Source organism: Triticum aestivum, chromosome 5B (assembly GCF_018294505.1).
Source record: "Triticum aestivum cultivar Chinese Spring chromosome 5B, IWGSC CS RefSeq v2.1, whole genome shotgun sequence".
Lineage (NCBI taxonomy): Eukaryota > Viridiplantae > Streptophyta > Magnoliopsida > Poales > Poaceae > Triticum > Triticum aestivum.
In genome coordinates, this window is record NC_057807.1 from 46646853 (window position 1) to 46658181 (window position 11329).

Below are 11329 nucleotides of genomic sequence, written 5' to 3' on the forward strand. Positions count from 1 at the left end.
CAATTAGGCCATCTCTTCTTTGTAGCCTATCAGCAGTCGGGACTCTATTCTGAAATATGTGTCTGTTGAGGAATGTAGCATGCAATTTCAAAAAATCCTACGATCACACAAGATACATCTAGGAGATGCATAGCAACAAGAGGGGGACGGTGTGTCCATGTACCCTCATAGACCGAAAGCAGAAGTGTTAGTTAACACGGTTGATGTAGTCGAACGTCTTCACGATCCAACCGATCCAAGTACCGAACGTACGGCACCTCCGTGTTCAGCACACGTTCAACTCGATGACATCCCTCGAACTCTTGATAGATCAAAGGGTCGAGGGAGAGTTTTGTCAGCACGACGGTTTGGTGACGGTGTTGATGATGTGATCCGCGCAGGGCTTCGAAGCACTATAATGATACTATCGGAGGAGTAAACAGTGGAAGGGGGCACCACACACGCCTAAGACAATGTTGTGTCTTTGGGATACCCCCTGCCCGTATATAAACGAGGGAAGGAGGAGGCCGGCCACCAAGGGGCGCGCCATGGGGGGAGGAGTCCTACTAGGACACCACTCCTTGACGGGGGGTGCGCCTCCTTCCCTAGTCCAATTCGGCCTCCTCCCTTGCCGGGAGGCGCACCAGCCCTTTGTGGGCTGGTTAGCCTCCCTCTATGGCCCATATGGCCCATATCTTCCACCGGGATGTTCCGGTAACCCCTTCGGTACTCCGGTTTGTACCCGATACACTCCGGAACCCTTCCGGTGTCCGAATACCACCTTCCAATATATCAATATGCACCTCTCGACCATTTCGAGACTCCTCGTCATGTACGTGATCTCATCGGGACTCCGAACAAACTTCGGTCACCAAAACACATAACTCATAATACAAATTGTCATCAAACTTTAAGCATGCGGACCCTGTGGGTTCAAAAACTATGTAGATATGATCAATACACATCTCCGATAAATAACCAATAGCGGAACCTAGATGCTCATATTGGCTCCTACATATTCTACGAAGATCTTTATCGGTCAAACCGCACAACAACATACGTTGTTCCCTTTGTCATCGGTATGTTACTTGCCCAAGATTCGATCGCCGGTATCTTCATACCTAGTTCAATCTTGTTACCAGCAAGTCTTTTTACTCATTCCATAATGCTTCATCCCGCAACTAACTCATTATTCACATTGCTTGCAAGGCTTATAGTGATGAGCATTACCGAGAGGGCCTAGAGATACCTCTCCGAAACATGGAGTGACAAATCCTAATCTCGATCTATGCCAACCCAACAAACACCTTCGGAGACACCTGTAGAGCATCTTTATAATCACCCAGTTACATTGTGACGTTTGATAGCACACAAGGTGTTCCTCCAGTATTCGGGAGTTGCATAATCTCATAGTCAGAGGAACATGTATAAGTCATGAAGAAAGCAATAGCAATAAAACTTAACGATCATTATGCTAAGCTAACAGATGGGTCTTGTCCATCACATCATTGTCTAATGATGTGATCCCGTTCATCAAATGACAACACATGTCTATGATTAGGAAACATAACCACCTTTTATTAACGAGCTAGTCAAGTAGAGGCATACTAGGGACACTTCGTTCTGTCTATGTATTCGTACATGTACTAAGTTTCCGGTAAATACAATTCTAGCATGAATAATAAACATTTATCATGATATAAGGAAATATAAATAACAACTTTATTATTGTCTCTAGGGCATATTTCCTTCAGCCTCCCACTTGCACTAGAGTCAATAATCTAGTTCACATCGCCATGTGATTTAACACGAATAGTTCACATTTGTATGTGATTAACACCCATAGTGCACATCACCGTGTGACCAATACCCAAAGGGTTTACTAGAGTCAATAATCTAGTTCATATCGCTATGTGATTAACACCCAAAGAGTACTAAGGTGTGATCATGTTTTGCTCATGAGATAAGTTTAGTCAACGGGTCTGTCACATTCAGAGCCGTATGTATTTTGCAAATGTTCTATGTCTACAATGCTCTGCATGGAGCTACTCTAGCTAATTGCTCCCATTTTCAATATGTATCCAGATTGAGACTCAGAGTCATCTGGATCGGTATAAAACCTTGCATCAACCTAAATCTTTACGATGAACTCTTTATCACTTCCATAACCGAGAAATATTTCCTTAGTCCTCTTAGGTAACTAAGGATAACTTTGACCACTATACAATGATCCACTCCTGGATCACTATCGTACCCCCTTACCAAACTCATAGCAAGGCACACAACTGGTCTGGTACATAGCATGGCATACTTTATAGAACCTATGACTGAGGCATAGGGAATGACTTTCATTCTCTTTCTATCTTCTGTCGTGTTCAGGCTTTGAGTCTTACTCAACTTTACACCTTGTCATACAGGCAAGAACTCCTTCTATGACTGATCCATTTTAAACTCTTTAAATTTTTTGTCAAGGTATGTACTAATTGAAAAATCTTATCAAGCGTCTTGATCTATCTCTGTAGATCTTGATGCTCAATATGTAAGCAGCTTCACCCAAGTCTTTCTTTAAAAATCTCCTTTCAAACTCTTCTTTATGCTTTTCAGAAAATTCTACATTATTTCCGACCAACAATATGTCAATCACATATACTTATCAGAAAGGTTGTAGTGCTCCCACTCACTTTCTTGTAAATATAGGCTTCTCCAAAAGTCTATATAAAACCATATGCTTTGATCACATTATCAAAGTGTATATTCCAACTCCGAGATGCTTGCACCAGTCCATAGATGGATCACTGGAGCTTGCACACTTTGTTAGCACCTTTAGGATTTAAAAAAACTTCTTGTTGCATCATATACAACTCTCCTTAGATATATCCATTTAAAGAATATAGTTTTGACATCCATTTACCAGATTGCATAAAATATGGCAATTGCTAACATGATTCGGACAGACTTAAGCATCGCTATGGTTGAGAAATCTCATTGTAGTCAACACCTTGAACTTTGTCGAAACCCTTTTGCGACTAGTTGAGCTTTGTAGATAGTAACACTACTATCAGTGTCCGTCTTCCTCTTGAAGATCCATTTATATTCTATAGCTTGCCGATCATCGGGCTAGTCCACCAAAGTCCACACTTTGTTCTCATACATGGATCTCATCTCAGATTTCATGGCCTCAAGCCATTTCACGGAATTTGGGCTCATCATCGCTTCCTCATAGTTCGTAGGTTCATCATGGTCTAGTAACATGACTTCTAGAATAGGATTACCATACCACTCTGGTGCGGACCGTACTCTGGTTGACCTACGAGGTTCGGTAGTAACTTCATCAGAATTTTCATGATCATCATCATTAGCTTCTTCACTAATTGGTGTAGGAATCACTGGAACTGATTTCTGTGATGAACTACTATCCAATTCGGGAGAAGGTACAACTACCTCATCAAGTTCTATTTCCTCCCACTCACTTCTTTCGAGAGAAACTCCTTCTCTAGAAAGGATCCATTATTAGCAATAGATATCTTGCCTTCAGATCTGTGATAGAAGGTGTACCCAATAGTTTCTTTTGGGTATCCTATGAAGACACATTTCTCCGATTTGGACTCGAGCTTATTAGGTTGATGCTTTTTCACATAAGCATCGCAACCCCAAACTTTAAGAAACGACATCTTGGGTTTCTTACCAAACCATAGTTCATATGGTGTCGTCTCAACAGATTTAGATGGTACCCTGTTTAAAGCGAATGCAGCTGTCTCTAATGCATAACCCCAAAACGATAGTGGTAAATCGGTAAGAGACATCATAGATCGCACCATATCCAATAAAGTGCGGTTACGAGGTTCGGACAGACCATTACGCTGTGGTGTTCCAGGTGGCGTGAGCTGTGAAACTATTCCACATTGTTTTAAATGAAGGCCAAACTCGCAACTCAAATATTCCCCTCCACAATCAGATCGTAGAAACTTTATTTTCTTGTTACGATGATTCTCCACTTCACTTTGAAATTCTTTAAACTTATCAAATGTTTCAGACTTTTGTTTCATTAAGTAGATATATCCATATCTGCTCAAATCATCTATGAAAGTCAGAAAATAATGATACCCGCCACGAGCCTCAACATTCATTGGACTGCATACATCGGTATGTATTATTTCCAATAAGTCATTAGCTTGTTCCATTGTTCCGGAGAACGGAGTTTTAGTCATCTTTCCCATAAGGCACGGTTTGCAATATCAAATGATTCATAATCAAGTGATTCCAAAAGTCCATCTTTATGGAGTTTCTTCATGCGCTTTACACCGATATGACCCAAACGGCAGTGCCACAAATAAGTTGCACTATCATTATGAACTTTGCATCTTTTGGCGTCAATATTATGAATATGTGTATCATTACGATCGAGATTCAATAAACCATCAACATTGGGTGTATGACCATACAAGGTTTTATTCTTGTAAACAGAATAACAATTATCCTTTGTCTTAAATGAATAATGGTATTGCAATAAACATGATCTAATCATATTCATGCTCAACGCAAACACCAAATAACATTTATTTAGGTTCAACACTAATCCCGAAAGTATAAGGAGTGTGCGATGATGATCATATCAATCTTGGAACCACTTCCAACACACATCGTCACTTAACTAGTCTTTGTTTATTCTGTAACTCCTGTTTCGAGTTACTAATCTTAGCAACCGAACAAGTATCAAATACCCAGGGGCTACTATGAACACTAGTAAGGTACACATCAATAACATGTATATCAAATATACCTTTGTTAACTTTGCCACTCTTCTTATCCGCCAAATGTTTGGGGCAATACTGCTTCTAGTGACCATTTCCTTTGAAGTAGAAGCACTCAGTTTCAGGCTTGGGTCTAGCTTTGAGCTTTTTTCGGGAGTGACAACTTGCTTGCCATTCTACTTGAAGTTCCCTTTCTTTCCCTTTGCCTTTTTATCGAAACTAGTGGTGTTGTCAATCATCAACACTTTATGCTCTTTCTTGATTTCTACCTTCGTCGATTTCAGCATCACGAAGAGCTCATGAATCGTTTTCGTCATCCCTTGCATACTGCAGTTCATCATGAAGTTCCAACAACTTGGTGATGGTGACTAGAGAACTCTGTCAATCACTTATCTTATCTGGAAGATTAACTCCCACTTGATTCAATCGATTGTAGTACCCAGACATTCTGAGCACATGCTGACTAGCTGAGCAATTCTTCTCCATCTTTTGGGCGAAGTACTTGTCAGAGGTCTCATACCTCTCGACACGACATGAGTCTGAAATACCAATTTAAGCTCTTTGGAACATCTCATATGCTCCGTGGTGTTCAAAACGTTTTTGAAGTCCCTGTTCTAAGCCGTAAAGCATGGTGCAGTAAACTATCAAGTAGTCATCATATTGAGCTAGCCAAACGTTCATAACGTCTGCATCTGCTCCTGCAATAGGTCTCTCACCTAGCATTGCATCAAGGACATAATTCTTCTATGCAGCAATGAGGATAAATCTCAGATCACGGACCCAGTCCGCATCATTGCTACTATCATCTTTCAACTTAGTTTTCTCTAGGAACATATAAAAAACATAGGGAAGCTACAACACGAGCTATTGATCTACAACATAATTTGCAAAATACTATCAGGACTAAGTTCATGATAAATTAAAGTTCAATTAATCATATTACTTAAGAACTCCCACTTAGATAGACATCCGTCTAGTCATCTAAATGATCACGTGATCCATATCAACTAAACCATGTCCGATCATCACATGAGATGGAGTAGTTTTCAATGGTGAACATCTCTATGTTGATCATATCTACTATATGATTCACGCTCGACCTTTCGGTCTCCAGTATTCCGAGGCCATATCTGCATATGCTAGGCTCGTCAAGTTTAACCCGAGTATTCCGCGTGTGCAAAATTGGCTTGCATCCATTATATGTGAACGTAGAGCTTATCACACCCGATCATCACGTGGTGTCTCGGCATGACGAACTGTAGCAATTTAGTGAGAACACTTATACCTTGAAATTTAGTGAGGGATCATCTTATAGTGCTACCGCCGTACTAAGCAAAATAAGATGCATAAAAGATAAATATCACATGCAATCAAAATATGTGACATGATATGGCCATCATCATCTTGTGCCTTTGATCTCCATCTCCAAAGCACCGTCATGATCTCCAGCGTCACTGACTTGACACCTTGATCTCCATCGTAGCATCGTTGTTATCTCGCCAGCTAGTGCTTCTACGACTATCGCTACCGCTTAGTGATAAAGTAAAGCATCTACATGGCGATTGTATTTCATACAATAAAGCGACAACCATATGGCTCCTGCCAGTTGCAGATAACTTTGTTACAAAACATGATCATCTCATACAACAATTTATATCACATCATGTCTTGACCATATCGCATCACAACAAGCCCTGCGAAAACAAGTTAGAAGTCCTCTACTTTGTTGTTGCAAGTTTTACGTGGCTGCTACGGGCTTCTAGCAAGAACCGTTCTTACCTACGCCTCAAAACCACAACAATTTTTCGTCAAGTGTGCTGTTTTAACCTTCAACAAGGACCGGCCATAGTCAAACTCGATTCAACTAAAGTTGGAGAAACAGACACCCGCTAGCCACCTGTGTGCAAAGCACGTCGATAGAACCAGTCTCATGAACGTGGTCATGTAATGTCAGTCCAGGCCGCTTCATCCAACAATACCGTCGAATCAAAGTAAGACGCTGGTGGTAAGCAGTATGACTATTATCGCCTACAACTCTTTGTGTTCTACTCGTGCATATCATCTATGCATAGACCTGGCTCGAATGCCACTGTTGGGGAATGTAGCATGCAATTTCAAAAAAATTCCTATGATCACACAAGATCTATCTAGGAGATGCATAGCAACGAGAGGGGGAGAGTGTGTCCAAGTACCCTCGTAGGCCGAAAGCGGAAGTGTTAGTTAACGCGGTTGATGTAGTCGAATGTCTTCACGATCCAACCGATCCATGTAACGAACGTACGGCACCTCCGTGTTCAGCACATGTTCAGCTCGATGACATCCCTCGAACTCTTGATCCAGCAGAGGGTCGAGGGAGAGTTTTGTCAGCACGAAGGTGTGGTGACGGTGTTGATGATGTGATCCGCGCAGGGCTTCGCCTAAGCACTATGATGATACTATCGGAGGATTAAACAGTGGAAGGGGCACCGCACACGGCTAAGACAATGTTATGTCTTTGGGTTCCCCCCTGTTGGTGTAAAAAAGGCAGATCTCGGGTAGGGGGTCCCGAACTGTGCGTCTAAGGCTAATGGTAACAGGAGGCAGGGGACACGATGTTTTACCCAGGTTCGGGCCCTGTCAATGGAGGTAATACCTTACTTCCTGCTTGATTGATCTTGATGATATGAGTATTACAAGAGTTAATCTACCACGAGATCGTAGAGGCTAAACCCTAGAAGCTAGCCTATGGTATGATTGTTGTTTTCCTATGGACTAAACCCTCAGGTTTATATAGACACCGGAGGAGGCTAGGGTTACACAGAGTCGATTACAAAGAAGGAGATCTAACATCTGAATCGCCAAGCTTGCCTTCCACGCAAAGGAGAGTCCCATCCGGACATGGGACGAAGTCTTGAGTCTTGTATCTTCATAGTCCAATAGTCCGGCCAAAGTTTATAGTTCAGCAGTCCGGATACCCCCTTATCCAGGACTCCCTCAGTAGCCCCTGAACCAGGCTTCAATGACGATGAGTCCGGCGTGCAAATTGTCTTCGGCAGTGCAAGGCGGGTTCCATCTCCTAATACTCCAAGGTAGGTTTTGGACACAAGGATCGTGTCCGGCTCTGCGAAATAATTTCGACACACCATCGTAGAGAGCATAATTTTTCACGAACCGAATCCGCTGACATTTTTCTTCATAACTTGATATCACATTGTGGCCCTGTCCTTATCCAAACCATTTTCTCAACCAGCTACTACGCATATTGCGAGGCGGTTTCCTCGGCACATCTTGTCGAAACAGAGATCGTTCCCTCCTTATCACGGGACTCTCATCAATACGGGTGCGGGTAGCCCAGCCGTACCGCCAATCGTGGTGAGGGGGGAACGAGCAGGTTCCATCGAGCAAGTAGGGAGGCGCAAAAGTTTTTACTGCCTCTATAAAGAGATAAGTCCTCCTCCTCTTCACCCACGCCCTTTCCTTCCGCTCGTCCATTCCCTTCCGCTCGAGCCCTAGCACCCAAGCGCTCGTCCTTTCCACCAAAAGAGGTTCTCCGAAGACGTCCGGATCTAGAGCAGGAGGCAAGTGGATGGCCTCTACCATCCAGGAGAAGGATATCAAAAAGCTTCGAGAGGCCGGGTACCTGGCCAAGAAAATCGGCCACCGTCTTCCGACGGCGGGACAGATCATCCCTAATCCAGAACCTCACGAGACGGTTGTGTTTCTTCCTCTTTTCGTCCGCGGGCTCGGGTTTCCCCTCCACCCCTTTGTTCGCGGCATCATGTATTATTACGGGATTGATTTTCATGATACGTCCCCTAATTCTTTCCTTAACATCTCGATGTTTATCGTCGCGTCTAAGGCCTTTCTCCGTATTTCGCCACACTTTGGCTTATGGCTGAAGATCTTCAATGTGAAGCCCAAGGTGATGAAGAGCGAGCACGCCGAGTGCGGAGGCGCCATAGTGAGCAAGATGCCCAAGGTCACATGGCCGACAAGCACCTTCATTGATTCCGTCAAGGAGTGGCAACAGCAGTGGTTCTACATCACTGAGCCGCGTGGCAAAAAGTGGGCCGCATCTCCTGAATTCAGATCCGGGGCACCTCTGCGGCTTACATCCTGGCCCAAGAAGGTCCTGAACTGGTCCTCGTCCGATGAGCTGTCGGTGCTCCAAACGTGCGTCAAGGGCATGGTAGACAAGGACGTCAAACTCGTCAATGTAGTCCAGGTGATGTTAGTTCGCCTGGTTCTTCCTTGCCAACACCGGACCTGTAATTTGTGGGAATACGACCTGGCCGAGCACCAGACCCTACGGGAGCAATATGGCCCCTCTCACAAGGATATATGGAAGGTGCTCTTCAAGTCTGGCAAACCGTGTCCGGACTCCGCCGAAGACCGTGGGTATCAACTGTCCCACCCTGCAAGTCTGGTAAGTTATCTCTATGTTCTGTCCATCCATGTTTAGCCGGCATATCCCAAGGCAGACGCTTTATCATGCTTTCCACAATTACTCCAGGAATGTACGAAGAACGCAGGGCGGATACATTGTCCGGCCCCGTTGCCAGAAGAACCGACACGACCACTTCTGACAAAGATGCTGGTCCTAGCGCCTTACAAGGCGCCGAAGAAAGAGGCCCTCAAGGAGGCCAAGGAGACTCGGAGCGACCTCCGTCACCGCGGTGCTTCGGATACAAAATCCGAAGACTCCAACGCCCATCCTTCCTCCGAAGATGAAGAGGAGGAGGAAGAAGACGAGTCCTCCATGGGGGGAGGAAAGAAAAGGACAGCCTCCTCATCTTTGGAGGCCGAATTGCCGAAGAGGGGGAAAAATCCCCTTCCGGAGGCGTCCACCACTGCTACCAATAGCAGCCCAGAGTGGGATCCCAGGGCCCAGCCCCTGGTAAAATCGTGAGTACCTGAAACCCGAACATGCCTACGCGTCCAGGATCACTAAGGTGTAATATTTTAACTTGCGCCATACTTTGTGCAGTCCGGCGAGGTCTCACGCCAAACAATCCTCATCAGAGGATTCGCTGAGCTCAGATGCCCTAGAAAGCGAGACGCCTCCGGAGGTCCTTTCCCCGAAGCCTGGGCGTGACACCGAGGTGTCATCTCAGCAGGACCCAGACCAAGGAGGGCACACCTCTGGGGCCGGATACACGGGTGTGACGGCTCCCATGAGTGTCAACGGTGGGGGCGATCTTAGATTCGGCCCATAGCCAGACACGTTCTCGGAGACCTTTGAGGCTCCAGGACCAGGCAGGGGGCCCTCCTTGACTGAAGGAAGCGAGCCCGCTCCGCCAGCAACCGTTGTCCAACCAGGGTTGTAGGGCAGCTTATCGACAACACTAAAGAGTGCTTCTATCGTCGATGAACATCGCGCCCTTATGGGTGCAATGATTGAAAAGATTCAGTCCACCGAGAGCGGACTGAATGAGTCCTGCATCAGCCTTAGAAAAGGCTTTGAGGTATGTTCTAAGAACCTTTGAAGATTGTCATAGTATGGATAGTAGCCCCTGATGCACTGTCCGGTGAAAGAGAGAACCGGACAGGGGATCAAATATCTGCTTCGCAGGAGACTCAGTTGATGACATATATCTCTTTGTTTATAAACATGTGTCGGTAGCGACGACCGCCTCTCATACTGCGGAAGTATTCGGACTGAAGCAGAGTCTGGAGCGGGCCGAAGAAGAACTTGGCCGAGTGAAGAAGCTATTGGGGGACAAGCAAGGTAAGTCGAAACCTTGATAAGTTTAGCACAAATGAGTAATTGTGCCCGATGAACTTATTTGTATTGTGTGCTCTAGGAGCGAGTGCCGAAATTGAGGTGCTTAAAAGGGATGTGTCCGAAGCCGAAAACAAGGCCTCTGCGGAGCAGGCTTTTCACGAGAAACACGAGGCCAGGGTCACTGAAGCTAAACGAGAGCTCCAGGAGGCTGTCAGGAAAAGCGAGACCTTGGAGCAGAGTCTATCGGGGAAAGAATCCGAACTCGCCCAGGCTCTGCAAGCCGCAAATGATGCTCGGGAGGAAGCCCAAGGTGCTCTGAAGGACATTCAGGAGGCGAGGAGGATTGCGGCCGGTAAGGCTTTTTCTTATTCAAAGCGATTTTTATGTAGTGACAGGAGAGATGCAAGATGATAAATTGAAATCTTATTTCTCCAGGCGCGTTTGCGGATCTGCCATGCAGCATATCTGATGCTGCTCAATTCTACCGAGTTGAGGAGAAGAAGACTGCGGAAAAGCATTTCTGGTTGCAATATTTGGCACTGAATTATCCGGTGCAGTTTGTCGATCAGCCGAAGCAACTGATTGAACTACACCAGGCGGCTGAATTAGCCATGAAGGACTTCTTTGTCCAGCTATGGCCTGCCGAGCCAATTCCAAGCAGTTACTTCGGGCTCGTGAAGTGGTTCGTGAGCGCTTGTCCACAACTCGAAGTTATTAAGCGGTCGGTCTGTATAGAAGGTGCACGAATGGCGTTCGCCCGTGCGAAAGTGCACTGGGGGAAGCTTGATGCTGAAAAACTGATGACTGAGGGACCGCCAGAGGGTAAGGAGCACCGCAAGCCCAAATTATATTATGATGGTGTCCTTAAAGGAGCTCGGGTTGTGGCGGAGCGATG